General features: G+C 51.0%; 1 protein-coding gene across 9 annotated transcripts in view; it reads right to left on the minus strand.

The window, feature by feature from the left end:
- The window catches only part of Trerf1 (transcriptional regulating factor 1), a 229,999-nt gene that overhangs the window by 53,260 nt on the left and 153,810 nt on the right, over nucleotides 1–22,929 (minus strand). For all 9 annotated transcript variants that reach the window (XM_037199860.1, XM_037199861.1, XM_037199864.1 and 6 more), the window contains exon 4: nucleotides 19,134–19,248. The gene's annotated coding sequence lies outside the window, so the exon portion shown is untranslated. The remainder of the gene's footprint in view (nucleotides 1–19,133; nucleotides 19,249–22,929) is intronic.

Raw genomic sequence — 22,929 nt, forward strand, 5'->3', positions numbered from 1 at the left:
CATTTTAACACATGAGCGACAGCACGACTCACATGTATTCGGTCAATTCTGTACCGCAGACAGGGCTCAGGTGCTCCGGCGTGAGTCAGACAAATGAATGACCACTTAGACCTCAGCTCCACCTCCACACTCCCCTACAGGGGTGAGCCCATCTTTCTTGCCACACAGACTCTGGGACAGACAACCCATTGCTTCTTAGCCAGTCACACAGAGGCATCCTGTGTCTCTGTGACTGGGCCTTCACACGTACACAGTGCACATTTGCAGAACCAAAATATAGAGCTAGGCAAAAGACACCCACCGTGGGTCACTTCACCCCCAGGTTCTAGCCTCTGATATGAACAGAGCAACAAATGTCTTCTGTTTTCTGGAGGGTCGAGGGCCCCAACACACCGGAGTCACTGAGTGCTATAGACCACAGCAAGGTTTTGCAGAGGCCTCATAGAAGCCTTGCACAGAGAGGACCAGTTACTAAGTACTGTTAGCTGGGCACTGTGGTGTCTGTTACAGTGGTACAGACCTACCACGAAGTGGCTGCGGACTGAGTAGGGGTGAGCATGCTCCAACACAACCAAGACAAGACTCTGGCCTCGTGAGGCTTATACTTATGGACCCTGGAACTGGAATCTCCTCTAATCGTCTTATGGCAAGGAAAAACAGGGTCTTACTCCAGGTTGGCCTGGAGCTCACAGACATCTGTCTGCCTCTGCCTCCCGAGGGCTGGGATTAAAGTTGTGTCTAACAACTTCTTTTTAAAAACAGGGTCTCTAGCACAAGCTGACCACAAACTTCACTCCCTGAATACTGTGATTATAGCACCAAGCCCCATTTGTGTGGTACAGATAATGGAACCCAAAGTTTGGTACATGCCAGACAAGCACTTCACCAACCGAGGCACAGCTCTAGCCTCCCCCGCCCCCATCTTCTTCTTATACTTTTTCTTTTATTAAAAGCCTCCTTATAGGGCTGAAGAGATGGCTCTGTAGGTAAGAGTGCTTGGCTGTACCAGAATGAGGACTTGAGTTCAGATCTCTGCACCCATACAAAAAGCTGGGTGTGGCTACTCATGTAACCATAGCAACACGTATAGGGGCAGCGAGGGGAGAGCTTGATGGCTTGCCAGCAATGGTCCAGGCTCAGTGAAAAGACCCTGTCTCAAAGGAGTAAGATGGAGAGCGATGGAGCAGGATGTGTAGTGTCCTCTGGCTGCCACATTCACACACACACACACACACACACACTCCTCTTTAGCTCACTGACTGCACAGGAACAGATGTGGCTGGACTTGACCCAAGCCTCAGCCTGGCCCTTGTCTCCAGCATTAAAGTCTCCCCTGACCCCCCCCCCCAGCATGGGGTGCCAAGAGATGGGGGTACAATCTTCAAGGAGGACATCTGTCTCGGGACCAGCCTTTGAGCCAGAGAGACAGACAGGCACACGAGGGGAGGAAGTTGACTTTGGCTGAAGTTTCTGTAGAACTTGTTTGCTTACGATTCAGAAGGGGCAACACCCTGCTCCTGCCAGACCACCACCGCTTGTTTGAGGAAGAAAATCCAAGAGGCCTTTCCTTTTTCCGGCCAGGGCATCATTTAGAGACTGTATACACAGTTCCCCAAAGGCTTTGGCTTACGCTTTAGGCAAATCTTCCTGTCGGCTTTCAAGGACGCTTAACTCAGATCCCTCTGGGATCCTCTCTCTTTCTCTCTGTGTCTCTGTCTGTCTGTCTGTCTGTCTATATCTCTCTGATTCCTGCCCCTCCCCTCAGGAGGCAGCAGCTACAAGAGAGAGGTTCTTCAGGACATGGGCTTGTCCTCCTCTTTTGAGCAGAAGATGTCACGGTCCTAAACGCTTTCTGATTAGTCTCCTAAATAAGACTGGAGGGTGTTTTACAGTCCAGTAACAGATTACAGTGATGTTCTGTCAATAATGGTGGTTAGTGCCTAAATCCTCCCCAGCACGGTATCTGAGTGCCTCCCTTCCTGGCCCTGCTCCTCTCCGCCCAGGGCTTGAGGCCGACGCTCAGTCACTGGAGGATCTCCTGCTGGCTCTGGGGACACCGATTACTCTACCCTCTAATGCAGTGACATCACTGCTCCTCTGAAGCCCGAGAAGCCTGACCCTCAGCTCGGGAACCTTCCAAGTAGACAGGCTGGGCACTGCTTCCTGGCTCTGGCTGTGTGGAGACCCCTGGTGCTCACTGTCAATGCCGTCTTTCTCTGGTCCAGGCAACATTGACATTTGCTAACTGTAGTGAAGCATGCCTGTTACCCTAGGACTTGGGAGGCAGAAGCAAGGGGACCAAGAGTTTGAGGCCATCCTTGGCTATAAACTGGGCTCAAGGCCAGCCTGGAGGTCTGAGCTCTTTTTTTTTTTTTTTCTCAGAAAGTCAAACCAATGGGCTTGAGAGATGCTTAGTGAGGAAAAGTGTTTATTGTACAGGCCTCTCCATGTACAAGCTCTCCATGGCGGCATGAGGCTGCAGTCCCAATGCTGAGGTGGGGGTACAGATTGCGGAATATCCCAGGGGCTTGCTGACAAGCAGGTCTGGTTGAAACAGTGAGATCTAGGTTCAGTGGGAGACCCCATCTCAAAACTATACGCGGAGGGAGTCACAGAGGAAGACCGCCAGGGTTGGACCCCGGCCTCTGCACGCTCACAAGTCTCTCTCCTTTACAACTGGCCAGTACCTGGTGGGTTGGTCAAGGCCATGGGCACTGAGTGGATGTGAGATGGCTGGAGGGGCATTGAGGTAGAGCAGCATGGAGCCCTGGGTTTTGTTCCATAGACTCTCTAGGACCCTGTGGAAGTCCTGCACTCTCTTTGGATGTCAACCACTGTTTTCACACATCCAAGTAATTAAAGTAAGTTTCTTAGAAAGAGCCCGAATAAAATCCATGTAATCTCCACACCATCTTCGCCTGCGGAAAGTACAGACCGTTGGTGTTTGTGGTCACAGCATCAGCCTGAAAATTGTTTAGGGGGCAAAGGGCACAGAACACTTTCAGCTTTGAGGAAAATTCCAGAACCAATAGACACTGCTTTGGTTCAGGAGAGGGGAAGAGGCCGGGACCCCTGGCCTTGTGAGGCTGACAGTCAAAAGGGCTGGAAGTCCGATGGCGTGGAAGCGGGCATCCCACTCTCCATATTCGCTCACACAGACCTACACCCAGGACCCGCTGTGCCGGCACCCGGCTACGACAGAGGTGCCTTGGACCTCACAGCCTGCAGCTTGGGGGTGCTTACAAGAGCGCCCCAGGGAAATCCTCCACAAGAGGGGTCTCTCTGGCAATCCTGACCTTCCAGGGTATAGGCTATAGTGTAGGCCTCCAGCCTCCCGGGAGAGTAAAGTTGTTCTAGTCAGGGCCTGGCAGGGGGCAGTGGTAAGTCCTTGCTGTTAGGGACCCAGGCAGGATCTGTGTAGGGAAGAGAGGTGTGGAGCCAGGGCTCTCAGGAAATATCTATTGTCCTTGAATACAAGACCCTGTGAGTCAGCCCTGGGCTCACAGCCAGAACAAGGATGCCCATCCAAGAGCTGCCATGGGCAGGGCAGGGCGGGAAGAAGAGGGGAGACATCTTCCTAGCTGTTCCATCAAGGCCTCAGGGAGTGTGGAGGGAGGTGGAGGAAAGATGCGGATGTGATCATCTCTTATCCCACCTACAGTCTCAGAGTGAACTACTAAGCTGAGAAAACACAAGTATCCAAGGGCTCCATTTCCACCACACCCAACATCCGTGGGGGGGGGGGGGCGTCCAAGCAGTCGAGAGAGCTCCGGGTCAGCACCACAGACTAGCTTCCCCTGCAAGGGACGGTGGAGAAGGGTGTGGCTGGCTCCATCACTCTGTGTGTCTCACAGACCTCTAGGTCCCCGGATTCTAGGTACCCCGGGGGAGTTATGACCTCAGTGGAGCTGGACAGGGCTCAGGGCTCAGGACAAAGCCCCGAGACTTGACTCAGGTCTACAGATGCCCCTGGTGAACTCCCTTTGTCCTTGCTGTGGCCGGGGGGGCCCTGCCAACACCATCAGTGAGAGAAGTCCTGATGTGAAGATCCTGGAGGAGCCTTACCCACTGTGGCATACCCTGGGTGACAGGGCCCCTGCAAAGCTGCTCCAGGAGGGGAGCGCAAGGTGGGAAGTGTGAAATGAACTGGGTGAGGACCAGGCCAAGTCATGGGCCCAGTGGAAGACAAGACAGGAGGGCCTTTATCCTCAATATGTTGTAAACCGCAGGGAATCATGGGTAAGAAAGACCGCATGTCACAGCTTACCAGTTACAGTTTGGACGAGAACTATCCCGCACAGGTCCATGTGTGTGGACACTTGGAGACCAGCTGGGGTGCCGCTCTGGGGAAGAATGGGACCTTGTGGACAGATCTAGCTAGCAGACCACGCCACTGTCTCTTTCCCACCACAGTGGATTGTATCTCCTCAGATCTTGAGCCCAAAACACCCCTCCCCTCCCTTCAGCTGGGTTTTGACAGGAACAGAGTCACAACAGTGAGAAGGTGACTGTCCCAACAAAGCCTGGTGGATCCTGAGCTGCAGGATGAAGCTGGCCAGGGCGCCCGGTGGGGTGAGTTCTGTGTGTGGACGGTGGGAGGTGTCACGGGGGTGGCTGTCCGGGTCTGCACGGGGAGGCCTCAGGAGTGCAGAGGACAGCTTGCCCTTTCTGGACTTGCTGCTTCACTCTGTCAACCTTTCCTGTCACCCCTGAGACGCCCCCTTGATCCTGCCTGGGCAGACAGATCCATCCTGACTGTCACTGGCCCACATTATCTCGCTGTCCAAGTTTCTTGCCAAACAACTTTCTCCTGATGCTAGGAGACCAGAGGTTGAAGTGCCAGGCCACTAGGGGCCCCTGCAGATGAACTGAGAACAGTTATGGGTGGGAAGCCTGGGGGAGCGGGGGAGACCTGAACCCTCATTGGGTGTGGTGTAGGCCCAGGCCAGCACCCCTCAGAGTGGAAAAGATGGCCGTTCTATTTTCAAGCAATACTAGATTTAAGTTCCTCAGGAGTGGAATTGGGTCATACTGCTTCCTTTTGCAGTCTCTTCCTCCCCTTCCCAGGGCCGCAAGCAGGGTTGGCTCAAAGCTGACTCACTCAACGTTTATGAACACAGTGACCAAGTTTGTTGACCATGACCCTGTATGCGTGGTTACGAAAGATCAGGAAATCAAAGAGCCGAAGATCTGTCACAGAGCAGACTTTAGCTTAGGATGGCTGTGGGAGAGCCCCTGGCATCCCGGGGCATACCCAGGCCCTCGTGGAAGTCAGCTGGGGCGGCCAGAACAGGAGGGTGGGGCAGTCAGAACAGCAAGAGAGACACTAGTGCTGTGTCTATGAGCTGGACCCCCTGGAGGTGCCCAGGTGAATGACATCTAACCCCTGGCAGTGCTAAGACAGGCCCCCCCCCCACCCCAGTGACTCTGAGGTGGTTTATTACCTCGCTAAGCCTGGTGGTACCCAAGATGACCAGTCTGAGATGCAAACCCTTAGGAACCCGGTGAGTGTTCTCTAGGATCTACAGCAGGAGTGGGTGTACACGAGAGCTTATATGATGGCTTGGTCACTTTTTAAAACAGTCTTCGTTCGCCTGCAGTGGAGTCTCCTATGGCCTAGGCTGGCCTCGAATTCAGTATGTAGACGAAGTTGGCTATGAATTCCCGATCCTCCTGCCTCTACTTTCGCACTGCTGGCATTAGAGGCATGAGGCACCACATGGCTGTTTATCTATTTCTGGCACAGGGCTGAGCTGTGTAGCCCAGGTTGGACTTTGTGAGTGAATGCCATGGCTGTGGGAAGTGGTATTAGTGGGGTACCGGCCAGCTATGGAGAAAGCTGGCTGCCCCTCAGTGATATAAAGGTCGGCAAAGACATCACTGACTGTGTGCCATGGTACCATGCCAGCTTTCACGTGTGACGAAGAAGCCGTCTGTGAACACATGACGCTGCTCCCTAAGAACATCGGATGCCAGGGAAGTCTTCTTATAACACAGCTAAGGGAAATGATGGAGAGTATACAGTGAACCAGTCAGGACCTGGTGATGGAGTGGGGTGTGGGGTGACAGAGGGACATCCAGATGTTGGGTTCACAAAGAAGCCTGGGAAATGTGTTTCATTTTGACACCTATGATGGGCTCTGTCTCAGAGCTTCCTGGACAGAGATGCTTTTTTTTTTTTTTTTTTTGTTTTTTTTTGTTTTTTTTGTTTTTCAAGACAGAGTTTCTCTGTGTAGCCCTGGCTGTCCTGTAACTCATTCTGTAGACTAGGCTGACCTCGAACTCACAGAGATCCGCCTGCCTCTGCCTCCTGAGTGCTGGGATTAAAGGTGTGTGCCACCACTACCCAGCAGCTGGACAGGGATTCTAAGGCCCAGAGAATTTGGAGGCTCTTGACCACAGGTGGTAAACGAAGACAGGACATGAGAAGGATGTTCAGAGATGGATCGGTGAGTGAAGATGCCTGTTGCCGTTAGGCAGCTAGGCCCAATCCTGGGACACGCATGGCTGAAGGAAAATCAACTCCTGAAAACTGACCTCTGACCTCCATCCTCCGCAGCACATTAATTAACGCACTGATTAATGAATTAATTAGAAAGAATGCCCACAGAGCAAGACTGGACCCAATACATCTTCTACATCTTCCCGTAGCGCTTAGCACACTGGTCTGAACAGTTCTCCTAAGGAGTGCCTCATTCACTCCGTTCTGGAGGGGCGGCGGCGGCGGCGGCGGCGGCAGCGGACCTATCCTCACCAGGTCACACAGACAGAGAAGAGAAGCTTGCTTCCACAGCTGGGACATGGGATCTCTCCAGGGCCCAATGGAGGTGACTTCCACTCCTGCTCTGAAGGGCCACCCACACCCATGGCTTGTCTGCCACAAGACATGCTTCCAAAGAGACCCACCACACCCTTCCCCGGTCACCTTCAATTATCCAAGTGTGCATGCCTGTGCACACGCTGCCTCCCAACCCACCCTGGGAAGCGATTTACGGTCGTGTATTGACAACACACCTGTCAGCCGTCAGCTCGGCACGTCTAAATATTATGTTCTACTACCCAGAACATCACTTACAGAAATTAAAACAGTGGCAATATGAGGCTGGAGGGATGGCTCAGCAGTTAAGAGCACACAATGCTCTTCCAGAGGACCTAAGTTCTGTTCCCGGCGGCCACATTAGTTAGTTCACAGCTGCCTCTAACCCAGCTCTGGGGAATCTGACACGCCCTCTTCTGGCCTCTTTGGGTACTGCAGCCACACACACAAACCCACACTCAAGATAATCACATATATATGTAATATACCACCACCCCCCTTTAAAGTGTCAGTCCTACTCACAACAGCAGGGAGAGGGGCGGGGAGAAAATTGGTGGTTAAACAAAATTAATTTTCCTTCTCCACCCCTTTTCTGGTTAAAATAGTTTGAACTGAAGACTACAAAGCTCATGGCTGTTTCTTCTGTGGCCCAGGAGCTGGAGTTCAAAGCAGGGGACCTGGAGGGGACACCCAGAGTGAGCTGAAGCAGTGTCCATAGGGTTTCCCTGACACCAGCAGGACTCAGAAGACAGCCTTCCTGGGTCACAGCTACACAGCCCTGACTCTACGGTCTCTCATAAGGACAGCGAGGAATTCGAGAGGCATGCAGGTTTCATGGCCACCAGCAACATTCTAGAAAGTATGGGCATACATCATTTTACTCTGTTGCTACTAGAATCCTGACAGTCGGAACTGTTTTCTCTCTGTGTTTCAAAGATGAAAAATTAACACGAAGAGATGATTGTCCAATTTTTGTTGTTTGCTCTTTTTGTTTGGAGACAGAGCCTCCTATCCGGCCTCCAACTCAAGGATGACCTCGAACCCCTGACCCTCCTGCGTCCGCTCTGACAAGTGGGTCTGAGCTCTTCTCACAGCCCCTGCCATGCTAGTAACTCGGTCAAGTGCTGGGATTACAAGTGTGTGCCCCACATCTGGCTTTTACAAGTGTGTGCCCCCACATCTGGCAGTGAAACCCCGGGCACAGGAAGGAACCGAGCCACAACCCCAGAGCAGATCAGATCGTCTTAAGGTCACACCATGGATGTCAGTGGCCAAGCCCCTCCAATCCTCTGGTGCTGAAGGATGAGGCGTGCACAGCGCTCGGTACAGTGCACTGCTCGGCACTGCAGATCTGACGAGGCTGAGGCTACTCCCCTCTCGCTGGGACTTATTGTTCACGTTGACTTCTGAAGGGTCGTCAGTTTATACTGAAGAACAGGAGCATCCTGGGACCCGGCCCTCAGCTCCCAGAAGGTTGGCCCTCCAGGAAACGGATGTAAATTTGGAAGTGGGAGAAAGCATCCGGTGTGTTTTAGGCTTCCCGAGCTGGTAAAGGAAGGGAGTTCGATTCTGAGCAACTGGATCTGGCACCTCACCAGTGCCTATGACGCCAGGGGATCTGACTCCCTCTTCTGACCTCCACAGGCACCGTATGCACATAAACAGATATAAATATAAAATAAAAGGGGGAACATGACATACTTTCTACCAAAAATGAATGAATGAATGAATGAATGAATGAATGACATTTAAAGGGCTAAGAGCCCTTCATCCCGGAACATCTCACCAGAGGAAGACATTTGTCTTCTTCACAAAGTCAGCATCTGGGAGTCAGAAGGTCAAGGTTCATCTCCCGACCGTGCCCTGGCAAGGTGAGGAACCTCCAAAGGTCCACACCACTTGCTTCAGGTTTTTGTTTGGGTGTGTGGGTAGGCCAGAGGCCAACTTTGTTTTTCGGGACAGAGCTCACTGATTTGGCTAGGATGGCCCCAGGGAACATGTGGCTCAGCAGCAGAATATAAGCCAGCCACCATGCCTGGGTATTGAACTCATGTCTTCACACTTGCATGACAAACACCTTGCTGACTGAGCCAACTCTTCAGCCTTGGAACCTCAGTTTTGACTTCTTCTTTTCCCTTAAAAAAAATATTCCTTGCCAGGCAGTGGTGGCGCACGCCTTTAATCCGAGCACTCAGGAGGCAGAGACAGGCAGATCTCTGTGAGTTCGAGGCCAGCCTGGTCTACAGAGCAAGATCCAGGACAGGCATGAAAATTACACAGAGAAACCCTGTCTCGAAAAACCAAAAAGATTCCTTTTTATTTTATGTTCATGAGTGCTTGCTTGCACCACACCCCGCCTGGAGCCTTTGGAGGCCAGCAGAGGGCGTCAGATCTTCTGGAACTAGAGTTGTGAGCCACCATGTGGGCGTTGGAAACTCTAACCTGTGTCCTCCGCAAGAGCAGCCAGTGCTTGTAAGAGCTGAGCTTTGCTCTCAATTCTGCTATCTGCAGAAGAGGAACAGCAGCGGCTACCCCTTGGATGCTTCTGGAGATTCAATGAGACTACGGGCCACACCCGGCTCCACTGAGGACGGGTACAGTGCAGGACAGGGTGAGGTTTCTGATGTTTAGTTTTAGCATGGATACAGTTCCGATCAAGCCCAGTGACTCAGTCGTGACTAGTTGGGTTTGGTAATTTGTTGCCTGGGTAACCTTCAGTCTTCCCTGTTTCAATTAGCAGAATGAAGTGATTCAAGAAGGAAGAGCGAAGCCTCGGCAGCCTGGGTCCTCTGAGTATAAGGACCAATGACCCTGCGTACTCCTCCGCCCCCAGGAACCAACACACAAGGGTACTTCCAGAGTGAAGATCCAAAGCATCATGGGAAGAAGGCTCAGTTACCCCCACCAGGCAGAGCAGTCACCAAAAAATACAAAACTTACACCTCTGCTTGACTTTGTAGGTAGCTTCCTGGAGTTCATGTTGGCACTTGTGTGCAGGTGTGAGTGTGTAGGACGGCTCAGAATGTGGCTATGGGCCAGGCCAGACTCTCTCACCTGGTGTTAGTGGTAACAAAGGTGTGTTAGAACCTGACCAGATGCTGTTCGGGCCACGGCCATCCGCAACTGCATCTCTCTCCGACCTCGTGGTTGATTCTGTGTACAGGTCTCAGGTCACCAGACTCTGTGCTTTCAGGGGCTCCCGGTGACACAGTCACATGATGGAACTAAATGGGTCCTTTTCCCCACTTCCCTATAACCTCATGGTCACACATTCCTTCCTCTGCAACACAACACGGCTTCACCTTCCCGGACTACCCCGGGATCCAAGACAGCATGACCCCAAAGCTGAGACCTTTCAAGGTGGGCCTTTGCTGTCTGGGGTCCAGACTCTGAGCAGTTCAAGCCCCCCCAGGAAAAGAAAAATCATAGTGTCATTGCTACCTGGAACACAGCAATGTCTGTAATTCTAGAATGCTGAGGCAGGAGGATTTCATGAGCAAAGCAAGTCTGGACTACATAGTAAGACCCTATATCAAAACAAACAAACAAAACTGTGGTTAAGAGCACACAGCTGCTCTTCCAGAGGTCCAGGGTTCAATTCCAAGCACCCACACGGCAGCTTACAACCAACTACAGTTCTAAAGGAACTGAGGTCTTCTTCTGGCCTCCGAGGGCACTGTATGCATGTGGTGCATAAACATGCATGCAGATAAAACACTCATAAAATTATTTTTTAAAATTTAAAGCACCGAAAATACAATAATACCCATTAACGGGAAGTCTAAGAGGGTGCACCCAGAGGGCCTGGAGTCAGCTCAGCTCAGCTCTGGCACAGAGAGGGTAAGGCTTTTGTCATTTCCTGTGCCGAGAAGCCCAAGCTCTCAGGAAGCCGGCAGCATGGCCGCCACTGCCTTATTTTAGGTTGCAACCTTTCCTCCACTGGATGACAGTCACTCTGAGGAACTAGGGATACGCGGTCTAGCAGGGCCATCCCAGGGATGCAGGCCTGGATGGCCTCAGCTCCACGTGGGCCATCTGGTCGGATGGCTGAAGGTCCCCACGCCTTCAGACCTCATTCCAGCCTCCCAGACTTAGAAGGAAAAGCATGAGGTCAACTCTGAAAAAACAAGCCGAGGGACACAGCCACCTATGGTCTCTATGATGTACACTCATTCTGAGCTGAGTGATGGGCGCTCCAGGGAGGCGGAAGTCCACATCCCAAAAGACGGATCTGTGAACAGAAGTCACCGGCTCTCAAGTCAAGCGCCTGCATGGGGCCCAGCCAGATGACACATGCCATGAGCACTCTCCAAGAACACAGACAAACTGCTATTTGTTTCTGGGCTGGCTGGCCATGTCCTGCTGCCTCTGACCAGCTCTCATGCGCCATCCTTTCCCTCCATCCTCGGCGTCCTGGACTCACACCAAGTCTCCCTGTGTCTGTTTGATTCTGAGCTCACAGATTATCTTCTTGTCACCGGAAATTGAAACAGTCTGAGACAGGGCTCCTTTAAGCCCACTTCCCCTGCCCTGCTCCCCCAACCCTACCCCGTTGCTAAAGATTCAGGAAATGCAAACCCCACATAAAGATAAGCTGGACTGCAGCAGAGGACCAGCTCTGTGACCTTGTTGGGCAGTGACTTCCGCTCCTGCACCTCAGAGCTTCAAGAGGGAACTCAGTGTTAGGGGTTTCCCAGATGCTCCCCAGGACACCCCAAAATCCTGGACCTTGATATTGAAACAGTAGATCTTCCTCCATACTAGTACCTTAGGTGATCCCTAACGATCTATCTATCCTATTGGGGAAGGAAGGTTGGAAAGATGTCTCAGCAGTTAAAAGCACTTGGGTGCTCTTCCAGAGGACCTCAGTTTGATTCCCAGCACCCACATGGTGACTCACAATGGCCTGTAACTCCACACCAGTGAGGTGATATATTGTGTACCCTAATAAACTTGCCTGAGGATCTAAGAAGCAGAACAAGCCACAGCCACCACCTATGACCTCATCAATTCCACGAATCCTCTGACTGAAATCCTCCGAGTCTTCACCCGAAAGGATCTCAGCTCAACTGCCTTAGTTCCCGGTTCCTCACACCTTATATACCTTTCTAGGTGTGTGTGCTTCCCAGTACTGGGATTAAAGGCGTGTGCCACCACTGCCTGGCTCTGTTTTCAGTGTGGCCTTGAACTCAGTGATCCAGATGGATCTCTGCCTCCCAAGTGATAGGATTAAGGGTGTGTGCCACCACTGTCTGGCCTCTATGTCTAATCTAGTGGCTGGCTCTGTCCTCTGATGCTCTGGCAAGTTTATTAGGATACACAATATATCATCACATTAGGGGATCTAACCCCCTCTTATGGCCTCCTTGGGTACTGCACGCAGCACCGGGGAGCAGAGACAGGAGGATTTCTGGAGTTCACTGGCCAGCCAATGTAGCCTCATCTGTGAGTTCCAGGCCAATGAGAGGCCTGTCTCACAAGACAAAGAAGATACCTAAGGTCAAGGTTGTCCTCTGGCTTCCACGTGCATACGCATATGTGCATGCAACCACATGTGAGCATGTATGTACACATGCACATACACATAAACGTAATTTTAAAAGTACATAGCTGGTCACGGTGGCTGATGTCTGCCACCCTACCACTCAAGAGACTGAGGCGAGAGGGCTGCCATGAGCTTGAGGCCGGTTTAGGCCACAGAGTGAGAGAGACCTCTCAAAAATCCACAAATAAACAAGTAAACAGAGATATAGAAATAACAGAATGGTACATGCATGTGAGCGCTACCCGTCAGGTTCTTAAGGTAGTTTTAGAAGAGAGACCACTCACTCGACAGTGAGGAGCGGATGGCTAGTCTCCAGAGCAGCACTTAATGACTCAGATGGGAACATGTTCCTGTCAGCTCTGACAGGACTCTGAAAGCACAGGAGCCCTTGGCCCAGGCCCCGCCTGGCTCCACACCCAGTCACTCTGGCAGCCCGGGCTCCCCAGACAGCCCGGACGTGGTGCACCCTGCCTCCCGGCTCTGGAATGAGCTCCACAGGTGTATCCAGGACAAGCCCTTGCCCTGGGGAATCACCAGTGGGGACTATTCATCTCCCCACTGAGCTCCCCATGGGCAAGGCCCGCTGGATGGAAGCATCAACCTCGACTTACAGCTCTGAGTAAGTGGAAGCAAGGAGGGGCAGGGAGGCTGAATCACCCAGCAGAAGGCTGGTAACAGACTGAGGTTCACTGTGGAGTCCGGCCTTCAGCCCCAGGCGTGGGGGCCTGGCCACTCATTTGATTGAGACCATCAGGACATCATCTCCTAACTGTAGGAGAAGAGAAGAACCCTTCCCTAATCCCATCCACCTCCATGCCCAGCTTGCCTAGCCACCTCCATCGCTCCAAACAACCAAGTGACATGAGATGGTTCTGAAGTTTTGGAGAAAGGTGCCAGTCCCTGTGTCTGGGGACCCAGGTGCTGGGAGAAACTTAAGACAAAGGACATTCAAGATGATGATGCTCATGAGTAGCCAGATAGACTAAGGAGCCCGGGGACACACAGGTAAGCAGACTGCAGGGCTTCCTAGGGATCTGCATAGGCTAGCAGCTGGTGATCTGCAAGAGGGGCCATGGAGGCCAGCTGGGGGTATGGAAGTACTCACTGCCTGTAAGGACACCAGCAGGGTCTCGCTGCCTGTAAGGACATGGTCTCTAAGATCACGCCCCGCCATTTCTACAACCGAATGCACCAGGCTCCCTCTGCTGCCACCTCACCTACCTGCACCACTGGCTATGACAAGTCTCCCTCCTCCAGGAAGCCTTCCCTGACCACTCATGGGCACAGCACTCTCTTCCTTAGACTCCTCTCTGAGTGTCCAGCATTTTGAAGAAACCTGATCCTTTATGTACTTGTTGGTTATGAGTCCTTTTCTTTCATCAGTTAATTTTTAGGGAACCTGTAGGTTTGCATCGCAGCAACTTTACGCCTTTTTTGATACCCCATGCCCACCACACGGAGCCCAGAGTCACACAAGCAGCGGGCACCGAGACAACAGCGGCTACTTCATCAATATCAAACCAGGAGGTGACCTAACCCACACCTGGGGGCACAGAACCGCCAAGCAGAAGGTGAAGGAAACCTGGAGGATGGAGATGGGCAGCAGACGGCTCAGTGGGTGAAGGTGTTTGATGCCTGGAGGTCATGTGGAGGTGGAGGGGATGCTACAGAACCGTCCTCTGACCTCTGTGTTCTTGCTATGGTGTGTACATCACCCCACGCTATCATCATCCACACATATGCGGGCACGCACACAACATGGAGGTGAATGGGTGTTGGGGATCCATCCTTCTCTCCTGGCCAGAAGACCGTGGTTATAGGCAGCTAGGTCACCCCTCACCTAGGGCTCCATAAGGGAAAAGTCCACAGTGAGAGGTTCCACCACCCCTGTGGCATGGCACAGAACAGTTTGGAGAGAGCGTACAGGAGTGTGTGGAGGGTGGGGTATCTCAGGCTCACCTCCAGAAGCCAGGCTGATAGCCTCTGCAAGCAATGTCTAGCCATGTGTTGTGTCTACATTTAGATTATTTTATTTTGTTTATTTGAGATAAGATTTTACTCTGTAGACCTGAAATTACATCTGTAGCCCAGGCTGCCCTCAAACTCATAGTGATCCTCCTGTATCAGCTTCCCAAGTATTGGGATTATAATGTGTGAACCATCATGTCCAGCTTTTGAAATGGAATCTCACTATGTTGCACAGTCTAGCTTTGAGTTTCTAATCTAAAGTGATTGTCCTGCTTCTGCCTCCAAAGGGCCGGGACGACAAGAGCATGTCACAGCCAGCTCCTTGGTTTATTTGCTAAATGCTCCAGTTCAGAGACTGCCATCACTAGTGAGGCTGGGACTCTCCATTCACACTGGGTTCTCAACCCCACTTTTATCCCATTTCCTAAACCAGCTCTGTCCACTTGAAGCATTATTGAACAAAAGCAACGGCCACCAAGTGATCTGGTCTCTCAGTTCGGCCATGAGCGATGTTCTGATCTGGTCTCTCAGCATGGCCATGAGCGATGTTCTGATCTGGTCTCTCAGCATGGCCATGAGCAACACCCTAGATCAGGGTGCCCTGTAATCACGTCTTGATCACTAGGTGATGTGGGAGGGGAGTGGGAGTGGGAGTGGGCCAGAAAGTAGCATCCCTGCTGCAAGTTCATGTTTGACTTTCTCAATGACGGACGGTAACCTGTAAGCTGAAATAAACCCTTTCATCCCCTAATTGCCAGAGAGTTTTGTTAAGTGCTTTCAATGGCCTCCAAGCCCCAGGTTACAAGGTCTCCAGCCCTCATCTCAGCCCTTGGGTGACAAGATGGAAGCCCAGAGAGGCGACCCTGGAAATGCTACAGCAGGGTCACACAGAGCTCCTCTTGTCCCACAGCTGTCCCCCACCCGACCTGGTGTTCCACAGACACACCCCACCCGACCCAGGGGCTCCACGGCCGTCCTCCACAAAAGGCTCACCAGTGGGAAAGAGAAAGAGCCACAGCAGGAAAGGACGGGGTGGCGACGGAAGGGGACATGTGGGGAAGAGGACCTATGGGGAAGGGGCAAAAGTGAGGAGAGCAAGTGAGGGTCCAGAGGAGAAGCCCCGGGCACCTGACTTTGGCCTCCAGAAGCCCATGGCAGGATGGAAACGAGGAGGAAGGTTGCTGGTGACCACTGAAGAAGCAGGCCACCATGTATGCAGAAGCCACTTCCTGTCTCGTGGGAGATCAACAACAGACTCAAATAAATCTCCCAAAGCTATCGCTATCTGAAGCACCCTCACAAACTGACATTCTCTGGGAACATCATCGTCCAAAATGGTCACTGGTGTCTTGGGGACAGGGAAGGGGCTGAAGAGGGACATACGCAGTCCTCCCAGACTAGCCGGTGACAGTGACCTCTCGGGACCTTGGTTCACTCTAAAGTGAAAAAGGATTAGAAGTTTCTGCTCAATAGCACTCTTGTGGTGGTGGGGAGAGACAGAGGGACAGAGACAGAGAGTTTCTGACAAGATGGAACAGCAGAAACCCAGCTTGACACTTCTCCCATCGAGTACTAACCAGGCCCGGCCCTGCTTAGCTTCTGGGATGAGACAAGACCAGGCGCGTTCAGGGGGGCATGGCCATGGCCTCTACTCAACACTTCTAACTGAACCAATAAGGGGCACATGCCTTTAACTCCAGCAGAGGCAGGGGGATCTCCAGGAGTTCAAGGCTAGCCAACACTACACAGTGAGACCCTCTCACAAACAAACAACTGCTGAGAATCAAGTTTCCTGGGAAGATTCGGTGCCAGGGGCCTCGTGCCGTGATTTCCACACAAGAAAGCCACTTCTCAAAACAAAGCAAGGGAAAGCACTCCCCACACTGTGGTCCTCACCCTTGACTGTTAAACCCTACCAGAATCACCATGGAAACAAGTCTCTGGGCGTGTCTGTGAGGGATTACATAGATAAGGCTAACTGAGGTGGGAAAACCTGCAGGTAACCTTGGGCAGCCGCATGCCCTGTGCTGGAGTCCTGGCCAGCTGAGCACTAGCGTGCTGTGACCACTTGTGATTTGCACCAGGATAGCTGCTTTTGTGAGGTATTTTGTCACACCCACAAGAAAAGTTGTCGATAATACAAACCAACAAAAAGAAAACCTCTAAACACACACAGGCAAATCTCAAGAGTTGTCGGTTAAAACCCCATGATGATGTCAAAGACTGTATTTCAGGGAGATGAGAAATGACTCCAGTTTCAAGAAAGAACAACCCCAAAGTCTGAGAAAAGAAGGTGGATAGGCATGAGGGGAAATCTGTATTAACTAGAAAACAAGACGTCTGGTTTTAGGGGGGAAATCAGGTCAAGGGACATCACAAGCGAATTATAACACGTAAACTGGGGAGGTAACGGTTAAAATGAAAGCAGCCTGCGGTTCTGTATTATTTGGGAGGAGGGGAAACACTGGTTAATTTTAGACTTTAATATAGCTGTTAAAATATCCGGGGCAACCCGTGAAAACAGGCACAAAATACACAGATTCTAATTAAGATAGAGAGCAGAACCAAGGGGAGGCCAGCCCAGAGGAAAGACCAGAAAACTTACAAACACATTCACATGGTACCAGCGACCCTAATTCATCGTTAAGCCATGCAATGAATCTTTTTTCTAATGGTTTAGCTCAGGCAGGCCTTGAACTTGGAATCCTCCTGCCTCATCTTCCTGAGTGCTGGAATGATAGGAATATGCTAATCTACCAGGCAAGACAGATAATAACCAAAGGCACACGCCAAAGAGCATTGCCTTAAATATATAAAGTAAAAACGTCTACATTGCAAGGAGCAGTTCAAATTCAATGAGACGTTTTAACACATTTCTCTCTCTCTTTTCGGGAACTTGTGGAGCTGGGGACTGACCCTTAGGGGTCAGACAAGAAAACAACACTGAGCCATGTTCCCAGCGCACATCTCTTTCAATAATAAACCAAGCATACAGCACCAGGAAAGAACGTAATATAGATGATCTGAACAGCACAAAGAACAACCATGTCTTGTGTGGTGTCTCACACCTTTAGTCCCAGCACTTGGGAGGCAGAGACCAAAGCACTTCTGGGAGTTTGAGGCCAGCCTGGTCTATATGGTGAGTTCTAGGTTCACAGAGAGGCCCTGTCTCAAACACAAGCAAGCAAACAAAATCAAACCCCAAAGTCAACCTTACTGTGTTGATCATGTAGGCAGAACTAAATGCAATAATACAAGAACACTTATTCTTTCATGGACTTTTAAAATATTTTTTAAAAATTGAAGAGATTATATATAAAATATGATGAAGGATTCCACAAGAGTAGTTCAATACACACTCCAAACTCTCTCAGAGAATCTACAACCAATCTACTTTAAGAAGAGAGAAAGATAATCTAGGTCTGTCTGTCTTTCTCCACGCCCCTCTTTTTCCTCCTCTTCCTCCTTCTTATTTTCTTCATGACAGGCTCTCACTATGAATCCATGACTGGCCTGGACGCCACCTGCCTCTTCCCCAATCGCTGACGACACAGGTTATGCCGGCCACAGCCTTTCTTTATCTTGAACAGAGCCAAGAGCCTGTCTCAGTGAGTGAGGAATGGAAGACTCTTGAGGATGATACAGGCCGAGGAAGCTACTGACCAAGCAGAGCCTGGAATTAATGAAGTCCTTTCCAACATGGAGAGGAGGGAGGGACAAGGTGAATAAGTGACATCAGTGTCTTAGGAATGATCTATGCAAAAAAAAAAAAAAAAAAAAAAAAAAAAAAAAAAGTAATATCACGAGGCACTTCTTCAAATTCAAAGACAGAGAAGTCTGAAAGGTGAGTCTGAGGTTCCAGGCATCAGTGACGGACCCACGGACAGAAATTACAGAGACGCAGAAGCAGTCCCAATGTTAGGAATTTTCCACCACGTGTCTGTGATGGTCAGTCTACCGTCAACTTGACAAGACTTGGGATTACTAGAAGCAGACTTCCGGGTCAAGGAGGGCATCCAGGAAGTTTTAACTGAGGAATGAAGACCCACCCTGAGTGTGGGTGACACCGTCCCACGGGCTGGGGTCTCAAAATAAATACACAAAGGGATGTGAGTGGAACACCAGCATTCAGCTCTCTGTGCTTCCCGACTTCAGACACGGTATCCCCAGCCACCTCAGGCTCCAGCTGCGTGTCTTCCCCACCGGGACGGGCCATACCCTTCACAAACTGGAAAACCCGAACAGACCCTTCCCTCCGTGCAGGGCTTCGGTCAGGCATTTCGTCACGACAGGAAAGTAGCTCATCTTCCACTTTTTGTCTCTCACTGGCCTGGAACTTTCCCCAGGATTCTACACTAGCTCCTGAGCAAGCTCCAGGATCGATCGGCCTGCCTCTAACCCCCAGCTCTCCATCGCTGGGACCACGAGCGCTCACCACTGTACCTGGCTTTTAACTCGGAGTCCAGGGATTCCAGCAAGTGTTTCACCTACTAAGTCATCTCTCGAGTCCCAGCATAAAGTGTTTTGTGTGTTTGTTCGCCAGTTTTCTTTTGAGCCAGGCTCTCACCTTGTGTAGCCCTGGCTGGCCTGGACCTCCCTATGTAGACCAGGCTGGCCTTGAACTCAGAGATCTGCCGGTCCCCTAAGTGTTGGGATTAAAGGTGTGGGCCTGGCTGTGCCTGAGTTTTTTAAGCCCACCCCTTCCCCGGAACCTTCCATTCTTCCTGCACACCACGAGGGCGGAAAGGGTACATACGATTTGTTTAAACGAAGCATCTACTTCCTCGAAGCGAGCAAGCTCACCTTGACCTCGGTAGCGGCTGGCTGCGTTGGGGGCCTGGCTGTGGGGGCTTCTCCTGCGGCTGGCCAGTCATGCTGTTCTCATACTGCTGGGCAGGAGGGAAGAAGCGACCTGGGTCTGAGGGAAAAGGATAAGGCAGGGTCACTGTCGCATCACTCACTCCCACATCACCATCATCTGGCAGAGGCCACTGTTCCAGAAGCTTCCCTCACCCTCCCACACACTGGGGGAGCCCGTTGGCAGGCGCTCACCACAGACCTTCCCCAAGCTGTGCAGTGTGTCCAGAGGACCCTGAGGAAGAGGCCACTAAGATGACTTAGATGAGGTCCTCAAAACAGCGAGACAGAGCTGAAAGGGAACTGTGGTGCTACAGAACAGTACTCCTCAAGCCGTCTGCGTGAGCTCCAAGTACTGTGACACAGTACTTCTCCAACCGTCCGTGCCTAGCTACAGGTGCTGTGACACAGTACTTCTCCAACCGTCCGTGCCTAGCTACAGGTGCTGTGACACAGTACTTCTCCAATCGTCCGTGCCTAGCTACAGGTACTGTGACACAGTACTTCTCCAACCGTCCGTGCCTAGCTACAGGTGCTGTGACACAGTACTTCTCCAACCGTCCGTAACAAAGAATGGTTTGTTTTGCATTTTAATTTCTAAGCAATTGACAAATACTTTTCTGATATGTAAGACAAATTAACCGCTAGAGAAATGGAAAGATACTCAAAGACAAAGCTTTATTTATTTATTTTTTTAATTATTCAGTATAGCAGATTATTGTCGAGTGGATGTGACGGTTCCTAATCGTCTACTCTCAGTTTCTGGTTCCTTCATGGACTGAGGCAGGGACCCCGTACTGGCGAGTCCCGTTCCTGGAGCACAGCTGTGGAGCTGCACAGACGCCCCCCTAAGGTCTGGCAGGGGTCCTGGTTCAGGGAAGGGGGAGGGCTAGACATAAGGAGTAATTTCAAGTCACCCCCCGGACTACGGAAAGTTGGTTCTGAGGGTCGCTCTCCAGAAAGAGGAACCACAACGCCAACTCTGGTAAAGTGTCCTAGCGTCTGGAGCGAGGCACCGTCACCCACTTGCCATGATCAGGAAACGAAACGCAAGCTCCTCTGTCCCCCAGCGTCCCTTCCACGTCTCTCAAGTGAGAACAACGAGACCTCTGTCCCAGAAAGTACATTGTTTTCAAAACGTTAAGAGGGCCGCTGGTGTTCATTCCATTTAATGCTATAAAAATGACCCCTGTCTCGTGGGTCTCACACGTGTGTGTGGAGGCTCAGGACTGACGTTAGAGTCTTCCTGAACTGCTGGAACTACTCACTGGACAGGCTTTTCTGGTAAGCTCAGAGCTCGCCATGGACCAGTTGCTACATGGACCCTGAGTCCGTGTTGGAATTACATGCAGGTGGCCACGCTCACCCAGCATCTATAGTGTTAACATGAGTTCTGGGGATTCCAATTCCCAATCCTCATGCCTGTGTGGCCAGCTCTTCAACCAGCAAGTCATTGCCTCATAAAAACAACCGAAGGAACAACAACAACAACAACAACAAAACCAACCAGGAGCTCTGGCTGCTCTCACAGAGGATGCAGGTTCAGTTCTCAGCACCCACATGGCAGCTCACGACCATTTGCAACTTAAGTCACAAGAGAACTGGGACACCCAGTTCTGGCTCATACCAGTACCAGGCATGTACAGAGATGTAGGTAAACACAAAATAATACATGCAGTACACACAAAATTAAAACAAACAAATATTTAAAAAACAAAATCAGATATATTTATTAGATTTGTATGCATGTGTGTGTGTGCACACACTCATGGGGTTTAAGGAGTCACAGTTGGCCGTGGCACTCAGAGGGCAACTGCAGAAGTCGGTTCTCTCCTTCCACTATGTGGGGCCCGGGGAACGCCTTTACGTGACCAGCCATCTTGATTTAAGAAAGAAAAAAAAAATCAAGAAAACTTTGTTAGTGACAGTCAGCTTAAAAAAGGAAAAGAAAAGAAAAGAAAAGAAAGAAAGAAGGAAGGAAGGAAGGAAGAAAGGAAGGAAGGAAGGAAGGAAGAAGGAAGGAAGGAAGGAAGGAAGGAAGGAAGGAAGGATGAAGGAAGGAAGGATGAAGGAAGGAAGGAAGAAGGAAGGAAGGAAGGAAGGATGAAGGAAGGAAGGAAGGATGAAGGAAGGAAGGAAGGATGAAGGAAGGAAGGAAGAAGGAAGGAAGGAGGAAGGAAGGAGGAAGGAAGGAGGAAGGAAGGAAGGAGGAAGGAAGGAGGAAGGAAGGAAGGAAGAAGGAAGGAAAGAAGGAAGAAGGAAGGAAGGAAGGAAGGAGGAAGGAAGGAAGGAAGGAGGAAGGAAGGAAGGAAGGAGGAAGGAAGGAAGGAAGGAGGAAGGAAGGAAGGAAGGAAGGAGGAAGGAAGGAAGGAAGGAAGAAGGAAGAAGGAAGGAAGGAAGGAAGGAAGGAAGGATGAAGGAAGGAAGGAAGGAAGGGAGGAGGAAGGAAGGAAGGAAGAAGGAAGAAGGAAGGAAGGAAGGAAGGAAGGAAGGAAGGAAGGAAGGAAGGAAGGAAGGAAGGAAGGAAGGAAGGAAGGAAGGAAGGAAGGGAAGGGGTGGGGAAGCCTTCGGTGCCTCGTGTCTTCATGACTGCCTGGTGCCTGAGGGAGCCGTTCCAAGCCCTTCTCTCCCATGTCAAGAGCAAATGCTCAGAGCCTCCACGTGTCTGCTTTTTAAGCAGTTCTTACTTTAAACTTTAGAAGCAGCTAGCCCTGAAGAAGAAAACTTCCCCGTTCAAAGGCTTGTTTTCTTTTTAATGCAAACACACACACACCCTCACTCCCCCATTCTAACCTAAAGCATCTGCAATTTTGGAGTTGGCTGCTCACGGAATTCTATCAAGAGGCTCGTCGTAAACATTCCTATGGCAACGGAAGTTTCTGAAGGCTGTCTGTACCACTCCGGAGATGGTACATCATTAACTCCGAACGCCGGCGAGGAGACGGTTCTGGGGGAGACATGTTTGTGTACAAAAGTCGAAACAGCTATTGGCATCTGAGCAGTGGGCCTTATGGGGAGCCAAGAGATGGCAGAGGGGGAAGAGGGGGGCCTCAGTTCTGGGGAGTGAGGAGTCAGTTCACAGCCCTATCCTGGGCTCCCTGTGGACCACGAGTTCTTGGAAGGGCTTGTCTCTCAAGTAAGCCTTGAGCTCAGGCCAGCAACTCAGATTGTCATCTACTGTACGTCAGCCTTGAGGTGCCCCCCTAACTCCCTAACGATGGGTTCATCACAGAGACTTAAGGGAGACATAAACAGCTAGCTATGGGCTAGGGAGGGCACTCGATAAAATGCCCGCTGCACAAGTTCATCGGTATCTGTACACACATGTACACACATGTGCACACACCCACACTAACAAGTACATATCCCACATACAGAATGACACACACACACACACACACCCCACATACAGAACAACACACACACCCCACATACAGAACAACACACACATCCCACATACAGAACACACACATCCCACATACAGAACGACACACACACACACACACACACACACACACACACACACACACATCCCACATACAGAACGACACACACATCCCACATACAGAACAGCACCTCTTCCCCCAGTTTATAAAAATGTCCAAGAGCAGACAATTACAATTGCCCTCTCTTCCTAAGATGAAATGAGTGGCTGGAATTAGGGCAGGGAATTAAATTAACTGACGCAGTCCACTCAATCATCCGTTCACTCTGATGGGCAGCAAACACCTGAGTCACATGA

The sequence above is a fragment of the Peromyscus leucopus genome, chromosome 16_21 (genome assembly GCF_004664715.2).
Source record: "Peromyscus leucopus breed LL Stock chromosome 16_21, UCI_PerLeu_2.1, whole genome shotgun sequence".
NCBI classification, from domain to species: domain Eukaryota; kingdom Metazoa; phylum Chordata; class Mammalia; order Rodentia; family Cricetidae; genus Peromyscus; species Peromyscus leucopus.